This window comes from Arachis hypogaea, chromosome 8, assembly GCF_003086295.3.
Source record: "Arachis hypogaea cultivar Tifrunner chromosome 8, arahy.Tifrunner.gnm2.J5K5, whole genome shotgun sequence".
Taxonomy (NCBI): domain Eukaryota; kingdom Viridiplantae; phylum Streptophyta; class Magnoliopsida; order Fabales; family Fabaceae; genus Arachis; species Arachis hypogaea.
In genome coordinates, this window is record NC_092043.1 from 20,707,022 (window position 1) to 20,734,135 (window position 27,114).

The following is a 27,114-nucleotide window of genomic DNA, read 5'->3' on the forward strand; positions in this document are numbered from 1 at the left end:
GGGTGTGAAGAATTGAGGAAATTCTGTCTCAATCTCCATTCAAAATCTCTTTAAATCCTCTTCTGCATAATTGAATTTAATTTCATTTCCTTTACTGCTTTTTCTTCAATTTCTTGTTAATTGCTTTGTGGATTTGGATCTGGGAAGGCTATTGAGATCTAGACTTTGCTATCTAGTCTCTTGAGTCCTGAGATCCCATTTTTCCTTTTGGTTCTTCTGTGAACCTCTGCTGCAAGTTAATTTCCAATTCTGTTTAGACTCCTAGTTATTTCTAATTCAACTTCTGCTTCATTAATTGTTGCAATTTAATTTCATTTGCTGAAATTCTGAATTCTCCATCCTCAACTCCCTTGTCCATTCAAGCAATTTATATTTCTTGCACTTTAAGTTACTGCAATTTACATTTCTTGCACTTTAAGTTTCAGTCATTTAATTTCTTGCCCTTTAAGATTCAGCATTTTTTACTTTCCTGTCCTTTAATTTACTGCAATTCTCCCCTCTCCCTTTACATTCCAAGCAATTTAGCTTCTGTTAAAGATAAACCACTCAACCAATACTTGATTCGCTTGACTAAATCAACCACTAAACTAAAATTGCTCAATCCTTCAATCCCTGTGGGATCGACCTCACTCCTGTGAGTTTTATTACTTGATGCGACCCGGTACACTTGCCGGTGAGTTTTGTGTTGGATCGTTTTCCACACATCAAGCCTATTTCTTCCACCATTATTAAAGCCTTGTTGAGGCTTTTATTGATCCTTCCATGAGAAACTCGGATGATTTCTCCATGATGAATTATAGGTGTTTCCATAAGGTTCACCCATGTAATTTACCTCTGCTATTGCAGGGTTTTCAGGATCATAAGCTTCTTCTTCAGAAGATGCCTCTTTAGTACTGTTGGATGCATTTTGCCATCCATTCAGACTTTGAGAAATCATGTTGACTTGGTGAGTCAACACTTTGTTCTGAGCCAATATGGCATTTAGAGCATCAATTTCAAGAACTCCCTTCCTCTGAGGCGTCCCATTATTCACGGAATTCCTCTCAGAAGTATACATGAATTGGTTATTTGCAACCATGTCAATAAGTTCCTGAGCTTTTGCAGGCATTTTCTTTAGGTGAATGGATCCACCTGCAGAGTGGTCCAATGACATCTTGGAAAACTCAGATAGACCATAATAGAATATATCTAATATGGTCCATTCTGAAAACATGTCAGAAGGACACTTTTTGGTCATCTGCTTGTATCTTTTCCAAGCTTCATAGAGGGATTCACCATCTTTTTGATTGAAGGTCTGAACATCCACTCTAAGCTTGCTCAGCTTTTGAGGAGGAAAGAATTTATCCAAGAAGGCCGTGACCAGCTTATCCCAAGAGTCCAGGCTATCTTTAGGTTGTGAGTCCAACCATGTTCTAGCTCTATTTCTTACAGCAAAAGGGAAAAGCATGAGCCTGTAGACTTCCGGATCTACTCTATTAGTCTTAACAATCTCACAAATCTACAAGAACTCAGTTAAAAACTGGTAAGGATCTTCAGATGGAAGTCCATGAAACTTGCAGTTCTTGTTGCATTAGAGCAACTAATTGAGGTTTCAGCTCAAAATTGTTTGCTCCAATGGAAGCAATTGAGATGCTTCTTCCATCAAACTTGGACGTGGGTTTAGTAAAATCACCAAGCATCCTCCTTGCATTATTGTTGTAAGGTTCGGTTGCCATCTCCTTCTCTTGTTCGAAAATTTCAGAAAGGTTGCCTCTGGATTGTTGTAATTTAGCTTCTCTTAGTTTCGTCTTCAGAGTCCTTTCAGGTTCTGGATTAGTTTCAACAAGAGTGCTTTTTTCCTTGTTCCTGCTCATATGAAAGAGAAGAGAACAGAAAAAGAAGAGGAATCCTCTATGTCACAGTAAAGAGGATCCTTATTATTAGTAGAAGAATAAAGGAATAAAGAAAGGAGAATCCAAACACAAGGGTAAGGATAGAGGCAGTGATTGGAGATGAAGAGAGGTGAAGAGAAGTGTTAGTAAATGAATAAATAAATAGAAGAAGATAAGAGAGAGAATTCAAAAATTAATTTTGAAAAGGAGTTAATGATGTTCGAAAATTAAAGATGAGATAGAATTAAAATTAAAAGTTAAAACAATTAGTTAATTAAAAAAGAATTTTTGAAAAAGAGGGAGGTATTTTCGAAAATTAGAGAAAGAAAAGTTGTTAGGTAGTTTTGAAAAAGATAAGAAACAAACAAAAAGTTAAATAATTAGTTGGAAGAGATATTAAAATCAAATTTGAAAAGATAAGAAGATAAGAAGTTAGATAAGATATTTTAAAATCAAATTTTTGAAAAAGATAAAATTTTGAAAAAGATATGATATAAAAGATAGGATAAAATAGATTTAATTTTTTAAAATTAAAATTAATTACTTAACTAACAAGAAACTAAAAGATAAGATTCTAGAATTTAAAGATTCAACCTTTCTTAACAAGAAAGTAACAAACTTTAAATTTTTGAATCAATCACATTAAATGTTAGCATAATTTTCAAAAATAAAGAAAAATTAAGAAAAAGATTTTTGAAAAATATTTTTAAATTTTCGAAAATCATAAGATAAAAATGAAAAAGATTTGATTTTTGAAAAAGTTTTGAAAAGATAGGATTTTTAAAATTGAAAATTTGACTTGACTTGTAAGAAACAACTAATTTTAAATTTTTTTGACTAAGTCAATTCAAACTTTCAAAAATTATGAGAAAATTAAGAAAAAGATATTTTTTATTTTTGAATTTTTAATTATGAGAGAGAAAAATATAAAAATGACTCACAACATGAAAATTATGAATCAAAACACATGATGCATGCAAGAACACTATGAATGTCAAGATGAACACCAAGAACACTTTGAAGATCATGATGAGCATCAAGAACATATTTTTAAAAGAATTTTTGATGCAAAGAAAACATGCAAGACACCAAACTTAGAAATCTTTAATGCATGGACACTATGAATGCAAAAATGCATATGAAAAACAATAAAAGACACAAAACAAGAAAACATCAAGATCAAACAAGAAGACCTACCAAGAACAACTTGAAGATCATGAAGAACACTATGAATGCATGAATTTTCGAAAAATGCAAGAGATTTTTAAAACATGCAATTGACACCAAACTTAAAAATTGACACAAGACTCAAACAAGAATCACAAAATGTGTTTTGATTTTTATGATTTTATGATTTTTTTGTATTTTTATTATTTTTTTTCGAAAATATTCTTTAGAAAAACAAAAATAAAGACAAATTTTTGAAAGATTTTTTTTGAAAAGAAAATAAAAAGAAAATTACCTAATCTGAGCAACAAGATGAACCGTCAGTTGTCCATACTCGAACAATCGCCGGCAACGGCGCCAAAAACTTGGTGGACGAAATTGTGATCATCAACAATGGCTCCAAAGACCTGGTGCTCTTACATGAGTAAGGGTCGATCCCACAGAGATTGTTGGTATGAAGCAAGCTATGGTCATCTTGTAAATCCCAGTCAGGTGGATTCAACTGTGTTAGGAAATTATAGTATACGCGAAGGAATAAAATAGGATAGAGATACTTATGTAAATTAATGGTGGGAATTTCAGACAAGCGCATGGAGATGCTTGTGCCTTCTGAATCTCTGCTTTCCTATTGCTTTTATCCAATCTTTGTCACTCCTTTCTATGGCAAGCTGTATGTAGGGCATCACCATTGTCAATGGCTACATCCCATTCTCTCAGTGAAAATGATCCAAATGCTTTGTCACAGCACGACTAATCATCAGTCGGTTCTCGATCATGTTGGAATAGAATCCCTTGATTCTTTTGCGTTTGTCATCACGCCCAGCAATCGCGAGTTTGAAGCTTGTCACAGTCATTCAATCCCGGAATCCTACTCGGAATACCACAGACAAGGTTAGACTTTCCGAATTCCCATGAATGCCGCCATCAATTCTATCTTATACCACGAAGATTCTCATTAAGGAATCCAAGAGATATGCACCCGGTCTATGGTAGAATGGAAGTGGTTGTCAGTCACGCGTTCATAGATGAGAATGATGATGAGTGTCATGGATCATCACATTTATCATGTTGAAGTGCAACGAATATCTTAGAATAGGAATAAACTGAATTGAATAGAAAATAGTAGTAATTGCATTGAAACTCGAGGTACTGCAGAGCTCCACACCCTTAATCTATGGTTTGTAGAAACTCCACCGTTGAAAATACATAAGTGATGAAGGTTCAGGTATGGCCGAATGGCCAGCCCCCAAATGTGGTGAAAAGACTGAATAGTTAAAGACGTCTAATACAAAGGTAAAAAGTTCTATTTATACTAAACTAGCTACTAGGGTTTACAGAAGTAAGTATTTGATGCATAAATCCACTTTCGAGGCCCACTTGGTGTGTGCTTGGGCTGAGCTTGATCTATCCACGAGCTGAGACTTCTCTTGGAGTTGAACGCCAAGTTGTAACGTGTTTTGGGCGTTCAACTCTGGTTCGTGACGTGTTTCTGGAGTTTGACTCTAGAATGCAGCATGGAACTAGCGTTGAGTGCCAGTTTACATCGTCTAATCACAAATAAAGTATGAACTATTATATATTGATGGAAAGCTCTAGATGTCTACCTTCCAACGCCATTGAGAACGCGCCGTTTGGAGTTCTGTAGCTCCAGAAAATCCATTTCGAGTGCAGAGATGTCAGAATCCAACAGCATCAGCAGTCCTTTGTCAGCCTTTTATCAGAGTTTTGCTCAGGTCCCTCAATTTCAGCCAGAAATTACCTAAAATCACAGAAAAACACACAAACTCATAGTAAAGTCCAGAAATATGAATTTAGCATAAAAACTAATGAAAACATCCCTAAAAGTAACTAGATCATACTAAAAACTACCTGAAAACAATGCCAAAAAGTGTATAAATTATCCACTCATCAAACGCTAGGAAGGGGCAGCAACAAGGGCATTGAATGCCCAAGCAAGGGAGGCCAGTCATGTACTGATAACAACCCTCCTAAGCAAGCTAGTAACCCCCCTTCCAATACACATGACACTCAACCTTCATCAACCAAGAATGAATATAAGGCTAAGATGCCATTTCCTCAGAAACTCTGTCAAGTGAAAAAAGATAAACAATTTGCCCACTTTGCGGATTATCTCAGAACATTAGAGATCAAGATCCCTTTTGCAGAGGCTCTTAAACAAATACCTTCTTATGCTAAATTCATGAAGGACATTTTGAGTCATAAGAATGATTGGAGAGAAACACAAACAGTCCTCCTCACTGAAGAGTGCAATGCAATCATTCAAAACTGTTTAGCAGAGAAACTTAAGGATTCTAGAAGCTTTATAATACCATGCACTCTAGGTAATGCTTGCACAAGGACATCTCTATGTGACCTTGGAGCAATCATCAACCTAATACCTGCTTCATTAATAAAGAAGCTTTGCTTGACTGAGGAAGTCAAACCAACCCGCATATGCCTTCAACTTGTTGATGGTTCTATTAAGATACCAACAGGAGTAGTCGACGACATGATTGTCAGGGTTGGATCCTTTTCTTTTCTCACTAACTTTATGGTGTTGGACATGGAAGGGCACAAGAGTGCATCTCTAATTCTAGGAAGACCCTTCCTAGTTACAAGACAAACCCTCATTAATGTTAAAAAAGGGGAAGTAACCCTGAGAGTCAATGAGAAAAAGTTCGTACTAAATGCTGTAAAGGCCATCCAACATCCAGACATCCCAGAGGAATGCATGAGTATTGACCTCATTGATTCCCTAGTGGAAGAAGTAAACATGGATGAGAGTCTCAAGGAAGGGCTGAATGACATCCTTACTAATGCCCAGCCTGATTTAAAGGATCCTTTGGAAACTCCTAAGTAAAAGGAGAAGCCTCAAAAGCTTGAGCTTAAGCTATTACCATCCTCCCTGAAATATGCATTTTTGGGAGATGGAGATACCTATGCTATGATCATAAGCTCTGCCTTAGATCCACAGGAAGAAGAAGCACTAATTCAAGTGCATGAGACACATAGGACTGCCCTTGGGTGGAGTATAAGTGACCTTAAGGGCATTAGCCTAATCCGATGCATGCATAAAATCCTACTGGAGGATGATGCCGACTGAATCCAGCCATGAAGGAAGTAGTGCAGAAGGAAGTCACTAAGCTCTAGGAGGTTTGGATTATTTATCCCATTTCTGATAGCCCCTGGGTGAGCCCTGTCCAAGTTGTTCCCAAGAAGGGAGGCATGACAATGGTTTATAATGAAAAGAATGAACTGATTCCTACAAGTACAGTTACAGGGTGGCGTATGTGTATTGACTATAGAAGGCTTAATAACGCCACTAGGAAGGATCATTTTCCTTTACCATTTATTGACCAAATGCTAGAGAGACTAGCAGGGCATGCATTTTATCGTTTCCTGGATGGATATTCTGGGTACAATCAAATAGCAGTAGATCCACAGGATCAAGAGAAGACAGCATTCACATGCCCATGTGGCGTATTTGCCTACAGGTTAATGCCCTTTGGCTTGTGCAAAGCACCTGCCACCTTTCAGAGATGTATGTTATCAATCTTCTCTGATATGGTAGAGAAGTTCCTTGAAGTGTTCATGGATGACTTCTCTGTCTTTGGAGACTCATTTGACTCCTGCCTTGATCATTTAGCCCTAGTTCTGAAAAAATGTCAAGAAACAAACCTAGTTCTAAACTGGAAAAAATGCCACTTCATGGTGACTAAAGGCATTGTTCTTGGGCATCGGATTTCAAACAAGGGAATAGAAGTATGCATGACCAAAAAATGTTGTATGCGGCCCCTTCACACGTAACTTTGACACGGTTCCCCCGTCTTGGCCGCGTCGGCCGCCTTTGCAAGCAACGCACAACTTTCCTTATTGCATTTTCCCGTTAGCAGTGCAATGGCCTTTTTGATTCTGATATTCTCTTCGTCAAGCTGCAATGGTCGTTGCGGCGTATATTAGTGATGCACGAAAACTTGTCTCTCAACAAATCTTCCTCGGCAAGTATACCGAATTGTCGTCAAGAAAAAACTCATAATAGAGTGAGGTCGAATTCCACAGGGATTGATTGGTCGAGCAATTTTAATTAGAGGAGTGTTCTAGTCAAGCTAAGCCAAATTGAGTTGAGAATTATAGAAACTTAAATGCAAGAAAGGTAAATGACATGGAATGTAAAGTTGCAGAATCTTAAAAGGGGAGTTGGGGAGATGAGCATGAAAGTAAATAACAGAAAGTAAAGAGAATGGGTAAGATCAGAGATAGGGAATTCATTGGGCTTAGGAGATGTTGCATTCTCTGGATCAAGTTCATCTTCATATCTTCCTCAATCAATGCATTCATTGATCTCCTTGGCAATATTAGGTGATTGGATCCCAATTCCTTGGCAACCCAATCTCTCTAAGCTTGAACAATTGCCCAATTCCTTGATTTAATTGCTTATGGGAAGAGATGAAGTATGGTCACTGATTATACCACATGTATTTCCAAATCAAAGTGTTGGTAGGATTATATGTCACTACATCCATCCAAACCCCAATTCGGTCCAACATGAGAAAGCATTTCTAGCATGATCTCCTCATTCCTCTTCCAAGGCTCAGAGGAGATCCAATTATGGAGAGTCTCTTTCCTAAGATAACTAACCAATTGGTTGAAGACCGAAAGCTTTCTAGTAAAATCTAGAGAAAAGAAAGAGGAAGAAGAATGAAAACTATAATTGATCCATCAAATTACAACAGAGCTCCCTAACCCAATGAAAAGGGGTTTAGTTGTTCATAGCTCTGGGAATGAAAAGCAAAAAAGAAAAGTGCATTCTAAAATAAACTAGAAAGTGCAGGTAAAGTAAAATATACAGAGTGTAGCTTCCAATAATTCCAACCCCCTTCTAGTTCAAAATTATCCCTATATATACTACTCTTCTGATCTTCTAGTTAGATCTTCAAGTCTTGGATATGGGCCTTTGATCTTTAGTTGAAGCAATTACAATCTTCAGTGGGCTCAACTTTGCTTGCAGAAAAAGAGTGAGTCAGGCATGGTATGCAGTTAGTCAGGACGTTAGTAGTGTTAATGTGAAGTGTAAATTCTGGTTCGAAGACGTTAGTGGCATTAACTTTGTCACTAACGTCCCAACCCAATTGAGCCACATTAACCCCAACGTTAATGGCACTAACGTGACCAGCGTTATTGGCATTAACTTTGCCAATAGTGCTACATTCTTGTCCTTTTTCCCACGTTAGTGTAACTAACGTGACTATTAACGTAGGCATGCCATGACACGAAGGCGTTAGTGACACTAACTTTGTCACTAACACTACAAAATTCCTTCTCTTCCATGTTAGTGCTGATGTTAATGGTGTTAATGTGGCTACTAACATGGGTGTATTTTGCCATCTCCAACGTTAGTGACAAAGTTAGTGTCACTAATGTTGGCATCTCATTCCTTGCTCCACATTACCCTTCACGTTAGTGGCATTAACATAGCCACTAATGCAGGTAATCTTGGCCTGGTCCAACGTTAGTGACAAAGTTAGTGTCACTAACGTTGGCGATTTCCTCTTTACTCCACGTTAGAGTTCACGTTAGTAGCACTAACGTGGCCCTTAACGTGGTTATGTGTGGCCTTTGCAACGTTAGTGGTGTTAACTTTACCACTAATGTTGGAGCTTCCTCTTCCTTCCACGTTAGTTCCTACGTTGGTGTAGCTAACGTGGCAACTAACATGGGTTGTGATGGCTATCGAAGGCGTTAGTGGTGATAACTTCACCACTAATGTTGCAAGCTTACTCCCTTTCCACGTTAGTGGTCACGTTAGTGATACTAACGTGGTTCTTCTATGCTTCCTTTGTCCTGAAATCAAACAAGCAGGGTGCATCAAAGCTTTGTTTCAGGTCATGAGATCTTGCATTATATAAATTGGTATTCAACTCATGCATTATTCTCATGAAATCATGTAAAGTTCACAATGTTTGCTTGAATCAAGGTGTAAGTGTACATTCACCCAAACCTGCTTATTTCCTAAGAAAATGCATGAAATTACCTAAAAACAGTAAAGAAAAGGCTAGTGAAACTAACCAAGATGCCCGGGCATCACAATACCAAACTTAAAGCTTGCTTGTCCCTAAGCAAGTACTGAAACATAAGAATGATGGATGAGAGAATAAGAGAAACAAGTCCTTATTATCGAAGTTAAGTCCTTGGTTCATAGGGTTTCATGCATAGCAACTTAGGTTCATGCCTTTGCTGGTTTCCAGGTCCTTATCATGTCCTTGAACACTCACTTGATTGCATCTTATGAGACCCTTATTCATTGATCCCCCCATTTTTTTCAGGGTTTATTGCTTTCTTAGGCTAAGTGCTTTGTGAGGGGGCGACTCTTTAAGATAAGCTTTCAGCCAACACTCCCAAACCAGTTGGTTCAAGGTGCTAGGTGTTGAAACACTCCTAAGGACCTACTCCCTCAAGTCTCTCCCCCACACATATACACCACAGGCATATGGTTTGTTATTTTCTTTCTTGAGGGCTTGGTGTTCAGCACCTCTTTGGGTTACTAAGTGCTTTGTAGCAAGGTTGCTCTTGATAGTGGATTTTCAATTGATAATCCCGGGATAGTTAACCCAAGTTACCAAGTGATAAAGCACTCCTGAGAACTTATTCATCCAAGCAAATCCTTTGCACAAGAGCACCACAGACACATGCCTCAAGTTTCAAACCTTTGGTGCCTAACCTTATTTCTTATTTTTTTCTTTCCATTTCACATTCTAACTTTTCTTTTTCTTTTTTTTTTCTTATTAGGATCCTGTTATTCAGCTAGTCTCATATGATGTGCTTCAAGCATATGATTCAAAACACATAATTGCCTTTATACTTTGTTGGTGAACCAACTTAGCTAATCAATTACCACACCACAAACATTCGGGCTTTTCTTCACAATATGAACTCCACTCTTGTTCTTCATACATTCCCTTTTCATTTAGCTCAAAAGACAAGCACACAATTAAGAAAGATGAAAATGCAACTGGGAATTTAGCTAGTCAAACAAAACATCAGTAAAGAGAAACAAGTAGAATATGAATGTTCATGAAAATAGGATTAAATCCTACTTCCACCTTAAGCATTACAATTCAGGGACAGTTAAGTACAATACAACCTCTTGTTGTTTCTTGTTTCTTCCTTGTCATCATTATCCTTAGCCTTTGTGCCTTCCTCTTTTGTTCTCTTTGAATAAGGGTGTGCTTTTTCCGCCAAGTGATTGATTGATTTCCTGCAACACAATTTCTTGGAAGTTGCTTTGTACCCAAAGCACTTGAAAGATGGTTAGCATGCATGTATGCTTGTAATTTTCTGAACATAAGTTGGTGTGTGAACACCAAACTTATTTCCTTGCCTACTGCAGTAGCTTGAAATCATGCAAGGAATCTCATGTGCTTTTATTAAGAAAACAGTTATGAACTAGAAACTAAACACATATCAAGTAGTTTTTCTGATTGTTGGAGTCAGCGATTTGTCATTGAAGGGTTGTAATGTGATTTTTGATTGAAGTCTTTGGTGGAACACCAAACTTAGAATTACAAATTCACCTTTGGGTTGTTTTGGTGTGCAACACCAAACTTAGCTCCTCACAATTCAGAGAAATATACTTGTATCTTTTATTGAGAAAATCATGAAAAGAAAACTACCTCAAGTTGGGTTGCCTCCCAACAAAGCACTTTTTTAGCGTCGCTAGCTCGACGGTTGCTCCCTTAGTTGAGATTATACTTCAGTTTGGGGCTTTCCCCCATGTTGCCTAGGTAGTGTTTGAGCCTTTCTCCGTTCATAATGAATGTCCTCTTTGAGCTTTCTTCCATGATTTCTATGTGTCCATAAGGTGAGACCTTTGTGACAAGAAAGGGTCCTGACCACCTTGATTTGAGTTTTCCAGAAGAGTCTCAGTTTGGAGTTGTAGAGGAGTACTCGCTGTCCTTCTTCAAACATTCTTGGTGCCAGATTGAGATCATGCCTTTTCTTTGCCTTTTCCTTATAGATCTTGGCATTTTCATAGGCTTGAGACCTAAACTCCTCCAGTTCTTGCAGCTGCAAGACCCTTTTTTCACTAGCAGCGGTGCTATCAAGGTTTAGTAGCTTGAGGGCCCAAAAGGCTTTGTGTTCCAGTCCCAATGGTAAATGACAGGTTGATAAACCATTATTTTATGATTTATATTGTGTTTAATTGAGTGGTTTTATCAAGTCTTCACCCACTTATTCATATAATTTGCATGTATTTACAATTCCTTCCTAAAAATGTTCCATGATTGAAAACTTGCTTCCTGAAGACCTTTTAATTGTATATCTTTAAGTTCCTTTGTACCATTCGATGCCGTGATCTGTGTGTTAAGTGTTTTAGGCTTTATAGGGTAGGAATGGCGTAAGGAATGGAGAGAAAGCTTGCAAAAATGGAAGGAACACAAGGAATTGAGGAGATGACCAGCGAGAAGTGACACGGGCACATGGCTCACGCGACCGTGCGAAATGGAGGAGATCACAGTGACGCGCTCGCATGCCTGACGCAACCGCATGAATTGGAAGCAGCACGAGTGACGCGAATGCGTGGACGACGCGCACGCGTGGCACGGGAAACGCTGAGTGACGCGAATGCGTGGACGACGTGGTCGCATGACGTGCACGATCTGCAGAATTATAGAAGACACTGGCATAGATTCTGGGCCGCGTTTCAACTCAGTTTTTGGCCCAGAAACACATATTAGAGCCAGGGAACATGCAGAGACAAAAACAACAATTCATTTCGCATAATTTCAAGTTTTTAGATCTGATTTTACTCCTCCCCTAGGTTTCTCTTTTGACATTCATGATTTAGGATTCGAAGATTTTTGGCTTTGGCTTTTGAGAAGAGTCTACCTCCGAAACTGGTCATTATAGTTTATTATTTACTTTTCATTTACTCTTCCATATTCTTAATTTGTCCAGAGTTGATATTGGATTATTTTCAGAGTTTATTAATACAAGACTATTTTTACTTTTAATTAATCTCTTTCATTATTATTTATTATGTCTCTTTTTATTTTTCCCATTGATTTTGTGAAGTCTACATTTATGATGATGGAGTAGTTCCCCAACTTGATTAGGAGTTGATTAAAAGGAGAACCTTGAGTTGGAATACTCAAAAGTTCAATTGTAATTGGTTCATTGTTGGTTGGCTTATTAGTCACTAACTCTAATCCTTCCCAAGAGAGAGGATTGGGACTTGTGAATAGAAGTTGACTTTTAATTTGACTTTCCTTCATTCGTTGAGGGTTAACTAAATGAAAACAATGACTAATTATTAATTGATCTTGACAAAATTTCAACCAGGATAGAACTTCCAATTAATATTCTCCCGGTTAAGATTTTATTTAAATCATATAAATTCTCTAATTTAATTTTCTGTTCATCAAACTCAAAACCCATTTGGAAAACCTCTGATTGATAAAATAGCACATTTTCCTGCAACTCGTTGAGAGACGACCTGGGACTCATACTCCCAGTATTTTATTTCTAAAAATTGTGACAACTCTTTTCTAAATTGATAAGTGGATTTTCGCTGGTTAAGAACTGTACTTGCAACGCCACTTTTCTAATTAATTCTTAATCTGCCAATTTTCGCTTATGTCAATTTTTGGCGTCGTTGCCGGGGAGTTGCAATAGTGTGCTAATTTATTGATTGGAATTTATTTAATTGCATTTTTCTTTTTATTTTGCTACTATGAGCTGCATGTTTCTTTCATTGAATGATGCATTCACTTCCTGATCCAAGCTTGCCAATATTTGATCCTGAGATTGAAAGAACTATTTCACGTATAAGGCAAGATCGGCGTCGGTTAGTCCTCTCCGAGGACGAATCTCGAACGTCATTTAAGGAAGAAACATGCTCCCTTTCTACTGATTCGGTTGATTTACGTGCAGGTAACAGAGCAACACCTAGGAGAGTCACTATCCAGGAGGCTGGAGCCCCTGATTTCACACTGCAGCCGTATCAGGCGCACCACCCAGCAGTGGTTGTGGATTTTGAAATAATGACTGCACTACTCAACGTGATGCCCAAGTTTCATGGCTTACCTGCTCAAAAGCCTATCAAGCACCTTAGGGATTTTCAGACAGCTTGTTCTACTGTTAAGCGTGATGGTGTTGATGAAGCTTCTATTCTGTTAAAAGCCTTCCTGTTCTCTCTTGAGAGAAAGGCAAGAGAGTGGTACTACACTCAACCCGGAGCAATTGTTTCTAACTGGGATACGCTTAGAAGATAATTTTTGGAGAAATTCTTTCCAGCTGAGGTTACCGATAAACTGAGAAAAGACATTTCCATGATCATTCAGGACGAATCTGAGACTCTCTACGAATATTGCAAGCACTTCAATAATCTTCTGGAAGCATGCCCCCCATCATATGATTGATAAGATAGTGTTGCTCGGCTACTTTACACAGGGCATGAAGATAAGACTACATTGGAAGGTGCTAGCAATGGGTCTATGAAAAAGTACAAGACTAATGATGAAGCATGGCAATTGATCAGCGACTTAGCTGAATCTACTAGGAATAACAGGCAGAAACAAAGTCGGTCAAGAGCTGTTGCAAAGGTATCCTCTAGCAAAGAGACTACTGCTATTGCGAAATGACCAACTTACTGAAGCAGATGCAGTTGAGTCAACAACAAGCTCAACCTTCTCTGCCACAGCAAAGCCAATAGTTGATTTCACAAAGAGTATGCGGGAATATGTCATGATAAAATAAGAGGAATTTGGGTACCTATTCATGTGAAACCATAATAGAAAGATTACAAATCCATGTGCATTGATAAGCTATGTTAAAAAAAATAAAAAAATAATAAAAAAATCTTTATTGTAGTGAATAAGGGGACAAAATTACCCCAATGATAAGTCAGAGTTCAATAATCAGTGCACATGTGATAAAATTAAAATAAAGGTTGATGCATAAGTATGGAATGTGAAAAGGAAATTTTGGGTAGCTAAGTATGAATGTTGAAATTATATAGATTATATGTATGTTAGGTGAAAGCTCGAGTTAATTAAAGATTCAATGTATAAGCTCACTTAGCCATATGTAAACCCTTGCCCTTACCTTAGCCCTATTACAACCGTGAAAAGACCTCATGATTTTTGCATTGGCACTTTAAAATTGTTGATTGGTTAGGTGAAAAACAAAAATTTTCGAAAGCATGATTAGAGAAGGACAGAGTGATTACCCCATATACTAGAGAAGATTAGAGTGCACACGCACCAACAGTAAGGGTTTAATGCTCGATCCTGTGCTCCCTGCTTTCTCGAGCTATCTTCTTACAAATTTACTTGCTTTTACTGTATGATTTGAATTAGTGGAATCTGCCCCATGTTTTGTCTTAGAGAATTTATCTATTTTTAATCATATAGACAAAATCATATAGTTGCATTCATGTGTATATAGGTTTCTTGCATTGCATGAATCTCACATGTCCCTATTCATTTAGATTTGTCTTCTTCAACTAAGCATGAGGACATGCTAATGTTTAAGTGTGGGGAGGTTGATAAACCATTATTTTATGATTTATATTGTGTTTAATTGAGTGGTTTTATCCAGTCTTCACCCACTTATTCATATAATTTGCATGTATTTACAATTCCTTCCTGAAAATGTTCCATGATTGAAAACTTGCTTCCTGAAGACCTTTTAATTGTATATTTTTAATTTTCTTTGTACCATTGGTGCACGAAAATTACACTCACACTATGTAATTCTGCACAACTAACCAGCAAGTGCATTAGGTCGTCCAAGTAATACATTACGTGAGTAAGGGTCGAATCCCACGGAGATTGTTGGTTTGAAGTAAGCTATGGTTATCTTATTATTCTTAGTCAGGATAATAATAGGGTTCTTTAGTTTCTATTGTAAAAAGTGAAAGAGCATGAAAAGAGTAATTGTTACGCAGTAATGGAGAACATGTTGGAGTTTTGGAGATGCTTTGTCTTCTAAATCTCTCCTTTCCCCCTATCTTCTTCTTCACGCACGCAAGGTTCCTCTATGGCAAGCTGTGTGTTGGTAGATCACCGTTGTCAATGGCTACAATCTTTCCTCTCAGTGAAAATGGTCCAAATGCGCTGTCACCGCACGGCTAATCATCTGTCGGTTCTCGATCATGTCGGAATAGGATCCATTGATCCTTTTGCGTCTGTCACTACGCCCAACACTCGCGAGTTTGAAGCTCGTCACAGTCATCCAATACCTGAATCCTACTCGGAATACCATAGACAAGGTTTAGACTTTTCGGATTCTCAAGGATGCTGCCAATGGATTCTAGCATATACCCCGAAAACTCTGATTAAGGAATCCAAGAGATACTCAGAATGATTGGCATCCATAGGAACTCAAAACTCAGAACTCAGAATGATTAAGAAATCCAAGCGGGACTAGTAGCTTTTTGCTTCCAAACAGTTTTGGCATCTCACTTTATACTTTGAAATTCAGAATGATTGGCATCCATAGGAACTCAGAATTCAGATAGTATTATTAATTCTCCTAGTTTAGTATGTTGATTCTTGAATATAGCTACTTTATGAGTCTTGGGCGTGGCCCTAAGCATTTTGTTTTCCAGTATTATCACCGGATACATAAATGCCACAAACACATAACTGGGTGAACCTTTTCAGATTGTGACTTAGCTTTGCTAGAGTCCCCAATTAGAGGTGTCCAGAGTTCTTAAGCACACTCTTTTGTTTTGGATCACGACATTAACCACTCAATCCCAAGCTTTTCACCTGGACCTGCATGCCACAAGCACATGATTAGGGACAGCTTGATTTAGCCGCTTAGGCCTGGATCTATTTCCTTGGGCCCTCCTATCCATTAATGCTCAAAGCCTTGGATCCTTTTTACCCTTGCCTTTTGGTTTTAAGGGCTATTGGCTTTTTCTACTGCTCCTTCTTCTCTTTTTTTTCACTGCTTTTTCTTACTTCAAGAATCAATTTCATGATTTTTCAGATCATCAATAACATTTCTCTTGTTCATCATTCTTTCAGGAGCCAACAATTTTAACATTTATAAAATTCAATATAAAAAATATGTACTGTTCAGGCATTCATTCAGAAGACAAAAAGTATTTCCACCACATCTAAATAATTAGAATTTTCCTTATTGAAATCTCAAAAAAAAAAATATTGCCTCTTTATTCTAAAAATCTACTATTTTATTCATGTTTAGCTTTGATTCGAGACTCTCAGTCATATTGACCTCTTTCACCAGAGAGTCAATAATATCAATGCTCATGTAGTTGTTTGGGGTGTCCGGATGCTGCATAGCTTTGACAACATTCAACTTAAACTTGTCCTCATTGACTCTCAGGGTTAATTCCCCTTTTTGGACATCAATGAGTGTTCGTCCAGTTGCTAGGAAAGGTCTTCCTAGAATGAGAGTTGCACTCTTGTGCTCCTCCATTTCCAGCACCACAAAGTCAGTGGGAAAGGCAAATGGCCCAACCTTGACAATCATGTCTTCAATCACGCCTGATGGGTATTTAATGGAGCCATCAGCAAGTTGGAGACATATCTGGGTTGGTTTGACTTCTTCTGTCAAACCAAGCTTTTTGACAGTAGATGCAGGTATCAGGTTGATACTTGTCCTAAGATCACATAGAGCTTGCTTGGTACAAGTAGCTTCTAATGTGCATGGTATCATAAAGCTGCCGGGATCTTTAAGCTTTTCTGGTAAGCTTTTAAGAATGACTACACTGCATTCTTCAGTGAGGTAAAATTTTTCAGTTTTTTTCCAATCCTTCTTATGACTTAGATCTCTTTCATGAACGTAGCATAAGAGGGGATTTGCTCAAGTGCCTCTATGACCCCAGAGTCCTTCTGGACTATTCATTTCCACTTAAGTCCATGATGGAGAAAGGGAGATGACGTGGATTTATTTTATTTATTTTATTTTATAAAATAAATAAAATAAAAACTAAAATAAAAATAAAAATAAAAAATTTAAAAATATTTTATGAAGATTTTCGAAAAAGTGAGGAGAGAAAAAGTGGTTAGGATATTTTTAAAAAAGATATGATTTTTAAAAATCTTAAAAGGATTAGATTTGAAAAATTTTGAAATTGAAATCTGAATTTTTATGAAAAAAATTTGAAATAATTGCTTAAAAATAGTTAGAAGAGATAATTTTTTTATTTTTGAATTTTATTATGAAAGAGAAAAACACACAAAAGACACAAGACTTAAAATTTTTAAATCCAATGCTCCTTGTTTTCGAAAATTTTGGAGGGAAAACACCAAGGCACACCAAACTTAAAAATTTTAAGATCAAAACACAAAGAAGACTCAAGAACACCTTGAAGACTCATAAGAACAAAAGAAAGAACACCAAACTTAAAATTTTTAGAAAACCAAAATAAAATTTTCGAAAACTAAAGAAAAATTAACAAGAAAATACTAAACTTAAAGTTTGGCACAAGATTTAATCAAAGAGAAATGATTTTTGAAAAAGTTTTAAAAGGAAGATAGCCAATTTCCAAGAACATAAGCACAACACTCTAGCCAATTGAGCTATAAATTTAACGTGTTTTAAAAAGGTATTTTTAATATATATAATTTTTTTTGAAAACTAAAAATTTGAAAATGCACAAGAAAAACAAGAAAAGACACAAAACAATACAAACCAAAGATCAAACAAGGAAAATAGACAAGAACAACTTGAAGATCAAGGATGAACAAAGAACATGCAATTCGAAAATTGAAAGACAAAGAAAAGCATGCAATTGACACCAAACTTAGAACATGACACTAAACTCACAGAAAAACTAAAAAATAATAAAGAAAAATAAAATTTTTGAAAAATTTTTTGAAAAGAAAATAAAAGACTCTGACCCAAAAGACAAAATTTTCCTAATCTAAGCAACAAGATTCACCGTTAGTTGTTCAAACTCAAACAATCCCCGGCAACAGCGCCAAAAACTTGGTGCATGAAAATTACACTCACACTATATAATTCCGCACAACTAACCAGCAAGTGCACTGGGTCGTCCAAGTAATACCTTATGTGAGTAAGGGTCGAATCCCACGGAGATTGTTGGCTTCAAGCAAGCTATGGTTATCTTATTATTCTTAGTCAGGATACCAATAGGGTTCTTTAGTTTCAATTGTAAAAAGTGAAAGAGCATGAAAAGAGTAATTGTTACGCAGTAATGGAGAACATGTTGGAGTTTTAGAGATGCTTTGTCTTCTAAATCTCTGCTTTCCCCTATCTCCTTCTTCACACACGCAAGGTTCCTCTATGGCAGGCTGTGTGTTGGTGGATCACCATTGTCAATGGCTACCATCCGTCCTCTCAGTGAAAATGGTCCAAATGCGCTGTCACCGCACGGCTAATTATCTCTCGGTTCTCGATCATGTCAGAATAGGATCTATTGATCCTTTTGCGTCTGTCACTATGCCGAACACTCGCGAGTTTGAAGCTCGTCACAGTCATCCAATCCTTGAATCGTACTCAGAATACCACAGACAATGTTTAGACTTTCTGGATTCTCAAGGATGCTGCCAATGGATTCTAGCTTATACCACGAAGACTCTGATTAAGGAATCCAAGAGATACTCATTCAATCAAATGTAGAATGAAGGTGGTTGTCAGGCACACGTTCATGGGTTGAGAACGGTGATGAGTATCACTGGTGGACGAAATTGTGATCCTCAAAGTTGGTCTCTTTGTATTTGTATGAAATCAAAAATACCCCAAAGAGATCATGGTGTGATAAATTGGGATCTTAATAATCCCTGGTGTAATCATAACTCCATTCAACTTAACCAGCAAGTGTACTGGGTCATCCAAGTAATACCTTACGTGAGTAAGGGTCGATCCCATAGAGATTGTTGGTATGAAGCAAGCTATGGTCACCTTGTAAATCTCAGTTAGGCAGATTAAATTGGTTTATGATGAGTTCAAAAATTAATAATAAATAGAAAATAAAAGGGATAGAAATACTTATGTAAATCAATAGTGGGAATTTCAGATAGGTGTATGGAGATGCTGTGCTTCTCTTGAATCTCTACTTTCTTATTACATTCATCCAATCCTTCTTACTCCTTTCCATGGCAAGCTGTATGTAGGGCATCACCGTTGTCAATGGCTACATCCCATCCTCTCAGTGAAAATGGTCCTATGCTCTGTCACAGCATGGCTAATCATCTGTCGGTTCTCAATCAGGTTGGAATAGAATCCCTTGATTCTTTTGCGTTTGTCATCACGCCCAGCCTTCAGGAGTTTGAAGCTCGTCACAGTCATTCAATCCCAGAATCCTACTCGGAATACCATAGACAAGGTTTAGACTTTCCGGATCCTCATGAATGCCGCCATCTATCTAGCTTATACCACGAAGATTCTGTTGGGGAATCTAAGAGATATGCGCCCGGCCTAAGGTAGAACGGAAGTGGTTGTCAGTCACGCGCGTTCATAGGTGAGAATGATGATGAGTGTCACGGATCATCACATTCATCAAAGTGTTGTGCAAAGTATATCTTGGAATAAGAATAAAAGAGAATTGAATGGAAAGTAAAAGTAATTGTATTGAAACTTGAGGTACAGCTGAGCTCCACACCCTTAATCTATGGTGTGTAGAAACTCCACCGTTGAAAATACATAAGTGAAAGGTTCAGGCATGGCCGAATGGCCAGCCCCCTGAAACGTGATCAATAGCCTCCTAAGATGAAGAATAAAACAAAACTGAGACCAAAGATGTCTAATACAATAGTGATTTATCCTATTTATACTAGACTAGCTACTAGAGTTTACATGAGTAAGTAATTGATGCATAAATCCACTTCCGGGGCCCACTTGGTATATGTTTGAGCTGAGCTTGATCGATCCACGAGCTGAGGCTTCTCTTGGAGTTGAACTCCAAGTTATAACGTGTTTTGGGCGTTCAACTCTGGATCATGACGTGTTTCTGGCGTTTAACTCCAGACAGCAGCATGTACTTGGCGTTCAACGCCAAGTTACGTCGTCAATTTCTGAATAAAGTATGATCTATTATATATTTCTAGAAAGCTCTGGATGTCTACTTTCCAACGCCGTTGAGAGCGCGCCATTTGGAGTTCTGTAGCTCCAGAAAATCCATTTCGAGTGCAGGAAGGTCAGATTCCAACAGCATCAGCAGTCCTTTTGTCAGCCTTTTTCAGAGTTTTGCTCAAGTCCCTCAATTTCAGCCAGAATTTATCTGAAATCACAGAAAAACACACAAACTCATAGTAAAGTCCAGAAATGTGAATTTAACATAAAAACTAATGAAAACATCCCTAAAAGTAGCTTGAACTTACTAAAAACTACCTAAAAACAATGCCAAAAAGCGTATAAATTATCCGCTCATCACAACACCAAACTTAAATTGTTGCTTGTCCCCAAGCAACTGAAAATCTCTTAGGATAAAAAGAAGAGAATGTACTATAAATTCCAGAATATCAATGAATATTAATTATAATTAGAGGAGCGGGACTTGAAGCTTTTTGCTTTTGAACAGTTTTGGCATCTCACTTTTTCCTTTGAAGTTTAGAATGATTGGCTTCTCTAGGAACTTAGAATTTTGGATAGTGTTATTGACTTTCCTAGTTAAGTATGTTGATTCTTGAACACAGCTACTTATGAATCTTGGCCGTGGCCCTAAGCACTTTGTTTTCTAGTATTACCACTAGATACATAAATGCCACAGAGGTGAACCTTTTCGGATTGTGACTCAGCTTTGCTAGAGTCCCCAGTTAGAGGTGTCCAGAGCTCTTAAGCACACTCTTTTTGCTTTGGATCACGACTTTAACCACTCAGTCTCAAGCTTTTCACTTGGGCCTTCATGACACAAGCACATGGTTAGGGACAACTTGATTTAGCCGTGATGTGTGGAAAACGATCCAACACAAAACTCACCGGCAAGTGTACCGGGTCGCATCAAGTAATAATAACTCACATGAGTGAGGTCGATCCCACAGGGATTGAAGGATTGAGCAATTTTAGTTTAGTGGTTGATTTAATCAAGCGAATCAAGTTTTGGTTGAGTGGGTTGTATTTAACAGAAGCTAAATTGCTTGGAATATAAAGGGAGAAGGGAGAATTGCAGTAGATTAAAGAACAGGAAAATAAACTTGCTGAATCTTAAAGAACAAGAAAGTAAATGACTGAAACTTAAAGTGCAAGAAATGTAAATTGCAGTAACTTAAATGGCAAGGAATGTAAATTGCTTAAATGTAAAAGGGATTCGAGGACTGGGATTGCAGAATCTAAACAAAGAGAAATTGAATTGCCACAATTAATATAGCAGAAATTGAATTAGAAGCAATTAGAATTCAAACAGAAATTGAAATTAAAGTGCAACAGGGTTCACAGAAGAACCAAAAGTGAATTGGGATCTCAGGACTCCAGAGACTAGGTAGCAGAGCCTAGATCTCAATTACCTTCGTAGATCAGAGTTCTCAAAGAAATTGACAAGAAAATGAAGAAGAAGCAGTAAAGGAAATTGAAATTAAACTCAATTGTGCAGAAAGATGTTTAAAGAGATTTTGAATGGAGATTGAGACAGAATTTGCTCAATTCTTCACAACCAAAACTCGAACAAGAAAAATAATAGTGCCCAAGCAAGAATGAGGAAGAAGAGAGATCAATTCTCCTCCCCAATTCTCTGAAATCTCAGTCAAGTTCCCAAGGGAAAGTTCAAGAGCTCAAAAATAAAAGTGCAAAATTCCAAAGTCAAGTAAAAGGTTCGAAGAGTCCTAATTACATCAAACTAGCTCCTATTTATACACTTTCTATTCTTGGATTTTGGGATTTGGATGGGCTTTTGATTTGGTGAAGAAATGAATTAAGTTGGATTTTTAATTCAATTTTTGGCCCAAAAACAATAGCTTCCAGGAGGCTGCCCTGCCCTTGTGGAGGGCAGGGCAGGATTTGGTGCATGCGGCTATGATGCGGGCGTGGCGTGCAGGCTTGGTGCACAGGATGCTGCCCTGCCCTCGCGGAGGGCAGGGCAGAAAAAATTGGTGCGCCAGAATTGTGCCACGGTGCGCTGCTGGTGCTGCCAGATGATGCTGCGGTGCGCCAGAAGGGTGCCTTGGTGCGCCAGAATTGTGCACCAACAAAATGCTGCCCTGCCCTCGCGGAGGGCAGGGCAGTGTTTCCACTTTGACGTCCCGAGTTCGAATCATGGCAGAAACACACGCTATTCAATTTCCTTGGCTTTCTTGGCACCATAATGGAGCCTAGTTCCTTGCTTCCTCATGGTCCCGTGTTCAACTCTTGTGGCAAGCATTATAGGCATTTTCCTTTGATTTTCTTCCCTTGGTGAGCCCGATACTGCCCTTGTGGAGGGCAGGGCAAGGTTTTGTTCCTCTTGATTCCAAGGCACAGATTTGTGCTCTGCCCTTATAGTGGGCAGGGCAGAGTTGCCTTTCATGCTTTGCTCCCTTATGTTGCCCTCCTAGAGGGCAGTGTGCCCTTGTGGAGGGCAATGCTTGCCTCCCCTCTTTACATGCGGCACACTTCTCCTTCCTTTGACCACATTTTCTTCTCCTTGGGTCACGCTTTCTTAGGCCACGCTTTTCTCTTTTATTCTTTTCTTCACCTAAAATAAACCAAAACAACCACTCCAAGTATCACTAAATTCACAAGGCTTATAAATCAATTAAAATTCAATTAAAATTAGCTTAAACCTCATGAGTTAACATTAATTTCATGGTGGTTGTTTGATTTAAAGAAGTTATGCATTTTCACTCCAAATCACTTACTTAGGATGCAAGAAAGTGCATAAAGACTAATAAAACAAGTGAAATTAGCTTGAAAAATGGGTATATGATGACTTGTCATCAAGCCGCTTAGACCTGGATTTTATTTCCTTGGGCCCTCCTATCCATTGATGCTCAAAGCCTTGGATCCTTTTTACCTTTGCCTTTTGGTTTTAAGGGCTATTGGCTTTTTCTGCTTGCTTTTTCTTTTTTATTTCTATTTTTTCGCCATTTTTTTCGCAAGCTTCTTCTTTTTCACTACTTTTTCTTGCTTCAAGAATCAATTTCATGATTTTTAAGATCATCAATAACATTTCTCTTTTGTTCATCATTCTTTTAAGAGCCAACAGTTTTAACATTCATAAACAACAAGATCAAAATTATGCACTGTTCAAGCATTCATTCAGAAAACAAAAAGCATTCATTCGAAATTCATGTACTTCTTGTTCTTTTGAATTAAAACATTTTTCATTTAAGAAAGGTGAAGGATTTATGGAATTATTCATAACTTTAAGACATGGTTACTACATACTAATGATCATGAAGTAAAGACACAAAACATAGATAAACATACAACATAAAAACCGAAAAGCAGAAAGAAATAAGAACAAGGAATGAATCCACCTTAGTGGCGTCTTCTTCTTGAAGGTCCAACAATGTCCTTAAGCTCTTCTATGTCCCTTCCTTGTCTTTGTTGCTCCTCCCTCATTGCTTTTTGATCTTCTCTTATTTCATGGAGAATGATGGAGTACTCTTGATGTTCCACCCTTAATTGTCCCACATTGTAGCTCAAATCTTCCAAGGAAGTGTTGAGTTGTTCCCAATAGTTATTGGGAGGAAAGTGCATCCCTTGAGGCATCTCAGGGATTTCTTGATGATGAGCTTCCTCATGCATCTCTTGAGAACCATGAAGGGTCTCTCTTGCTTGCTCCATCCTCTTCTTGGTGATGGGCTTATCCTCCTCAATGGAGATGTCTCCTTCTATGATAACTCCAGCTGAGTAACATAGATGGCAAATAAGGTGAGGAAAAGCTAGCCTTGCCATGGTGGAGGGCTTGTCGGCTATTTTGTAGATTTCATTGGAGATGACCTCATGAACTTCTACTTCCTCTCCAATCATGATGCTATGAATCATGATGGCCCGATCCACAGTAACTTCAGATCGGTTGCTAGTAGGAATGATGGAGCGTTGAATGAACTCCAACCATCCTCTAGCCACAGGCTTGAGGTCCAGTCTTCTTAGTTGAACTGGATTGCCCTTGGAGTCTCTTTTCCATTGAGCTCCTTCCACACATATGTCCATTAGGACTTGGTCCAACCTTTGATTAAAGTTGACCCTTCTAGTGTAGGGGCGTTCATCTCCTTGCATCATGGGCAAGTGAAATGCCAACCTCACATTTTCCGGACTAAACTCTAAGTATTTCCCCCGAACCATTGTGAGATAATTCTTTGGATTCGGGTTCATACTTTGATCATGGTTCCTAGTGATCCATGCATTGGCATAGAACTCTTGAACTATTAAGATTCTGACTTGTTGCATGGGGTTGGTTAGGACTTCCCAACCTCTTCTTCGGATCTCATGTCAGATCTCCGGATATTCATTTTTCTTGAGCTTGAAAGGGACCTCAGGGATCACCTTCTTCTTTGCCACAACATCATAGAAGTGGTCCTGATGGCTCTTGGAGATGAATCTTTCCATCTCCCATGACTCGGAGGTGGAAGTTTTTGTCTTCCCTTTTCCTTTTCTAGAGGATTCTCCGGCCTTAGGTGCCATTGATGGTAGTGAAAAAAAAAAGATTGTGCTTTGACCACACCAAACTTAAAATATTGCTCATCCTCGAGCAAGAGAGAAAGAAGAAGAAGAAGAAGAAGAAGAAGAGAATATGGTAGAGAGGGGAACTGTATTCGGCCAAGGGGGAGAAGATTTGGTTGTGTTGTGTGAAAATGAAGTATAATGGAAGGGTATATATAGGGAGGGGGAGGGTGTAGGTTCGGCCATTTAGGGTTGGAATGGGTGGAAAAGATTTTTGAATTTTGAAGGTAGGTGGGGTTTATGGGGAAGAGTGGATGGATGTGAGTGGTGAATAGGTGATTGGGAAGAGGGATTGAGGTGATTGGTGAAGAGTGTTGGGAAGTGTGACATGGGGAATACTCATCACAAAATAGGATTAGGAGGTAAGGTGAGAATATGTTAGGTGGGGATCCTGTGGGGTCCACAGATCCTGAGGTGATCCTGTGGGGTCTACAGATCCTGAGGTGTCAAGGAATTCCATCCCTGCACCAAATAGGCATGTAAAATGCCTTTGCACACCATTCTGGCGTTTAAACGCCGAGTGGTGCATGTTCTGGGCGTTCAACGCCCATGTAAAGCATGTTTCTGGCGTTGAACGCCAGTTTCATGCTTGTTACTAGCGTTCAGCGCCAGCTTTTTCCTCTAGGCACATTCCTGGCGTTCAGCGCCAGAATGTTGCTTGTTTCTGGTGTTCAGCGCCAGATTCATGCTCTATTCTGGCGTTGAACGCCAGCCAGATGCATCTTACTGGCGTTGAACGCCAGCCTGTGCTTCCTCCAGGGTGCAAATTTTTTTCTGCTGTTTTTGCTTCTGTTTTTAATTTTTATGATTTTTTTTTCGTGACTCCACATGATCATGTACCTAATAAAACACAAAATAACAATAAAATAAAATAAAATAAAAATTAGATAAATAAAATTGGGTTGCCTCCCAACAAGCGCTTCTTTAATGTCAATAGCTTGACAGTGGCTCTCATGGAGCCACAAAGGTGATCAGGTCAATGTTGTATAGTCCCAACACCAAACTTAGAGTTTGGATATGGGGTCTTAACACCAAACTTAGAGCTTGGTTGTGGCCTCCCAACACCAAACTTAGAGTTTGACTGTGGGGGCTCTTCTGGACTCTGAATTGAGAGAAGCTCTTCATGCTTACTCTCTTTTGTCACAAAGAGATGGCTATGTGCCTTAAACACAAGGTAGTCCCCATTCAATTGAAGGACTAATTCACCTCTATTGACATCTATCACAGCTCCTGCTGTGGCTAGGAAAGGTCTTCCAAGGATGATGTATTCATCCTCTTCCTTCCTAGTGTCTAAGATTATGAAATCAGCAGGGATGTAAAGGCCTTCAACCTTTACTAACACATCCTCCGCTATTCCATAAGTTTGTCTCAATGACTTGTCTGCCAATTGTAATGAGAACAAGGCAGGTTGTACCTCAATGATCCCCAGCTTCTCCATTACAGAGAGTGGCATAAGATTTATCCCTGACCCCAGATCACATAGAGCCTTTTCAAAGGTCATGGTGCCTATGGTACAAGGTATTAAGAACTTGCCAGGATCTTGTTTCTTTTGAGGTAGAGTTTGCTGAATCCAGGTATCTAGTTCATTAATGAGCAAGGGAGGTTCACTTTCCCAAGTCTCATTACCAAACAACGTGGCATTCAGCTTCATGATAGCTCCTAAATATTGAGCAACTTGCTCTCCAGTCACATCTTCATCCTCTTCAGAGGAAGAATAGTATTCAGAGCTCATGAATGGCAGAAGGAGATTTAATGGAATCTCTATGGTCTCTGTATGAGCCTCAGATTCCTGTGGATCCTTAATAGGAAACTCCTTCTTGTTTGAGGGACGTCCCAGGAGGTCTTCCTCACTAGGATTCTCGTTCTCCTCCTCCCTTGTGCATTCGGCCATATTGATTACATCAATGGCCTTGCACTCTCCTTTTGGATTTTCTTCTGTATTGCTTGGGAGAATACTGGGAGGAGTTTTAATGATTTTCTTACTCAGTTGGCCCACTTGTGCCTCCAGATTTCTAATGGAGGATCTTGTTTCACTCATGAAACTGAAAGTGGCCTTTGACAGATCAGAGACTAAATTGGCTAAATTAGAAGTGTTTTGTTCAGAATTCTCTGTCTGTTGCTGAGAAGATGATGGGAAAGGCTTGCTATTGCTCAGCCTATTACGCCCACCATTGTTAAATCCTTGTTGAGGCTTTTGTTGATCCTTCCATGAGAAATTTGGATGATTTCTCCATGATGAGTTGTAGGTGTTTCCATAGGGTTCACCCATGTAATTAACCTTTGCCATGGCAGGGTTCTTAGGATCATAAGCTTCTTCAGAAGCTGCCTCTTTAGTACTGTTGGATGCATGTTGCCATCCATTCAGATTTTGAGAGATCATGTTGACTTACTGAGTCAACACTTTGTTCTGAGCCAATATGGCATTCAGAGCATCAATTTCAAGAACTCCTTTCTTCTGAGGTATCCCATTATTCATGGAATTCCTCTCAGAAGTGTACAT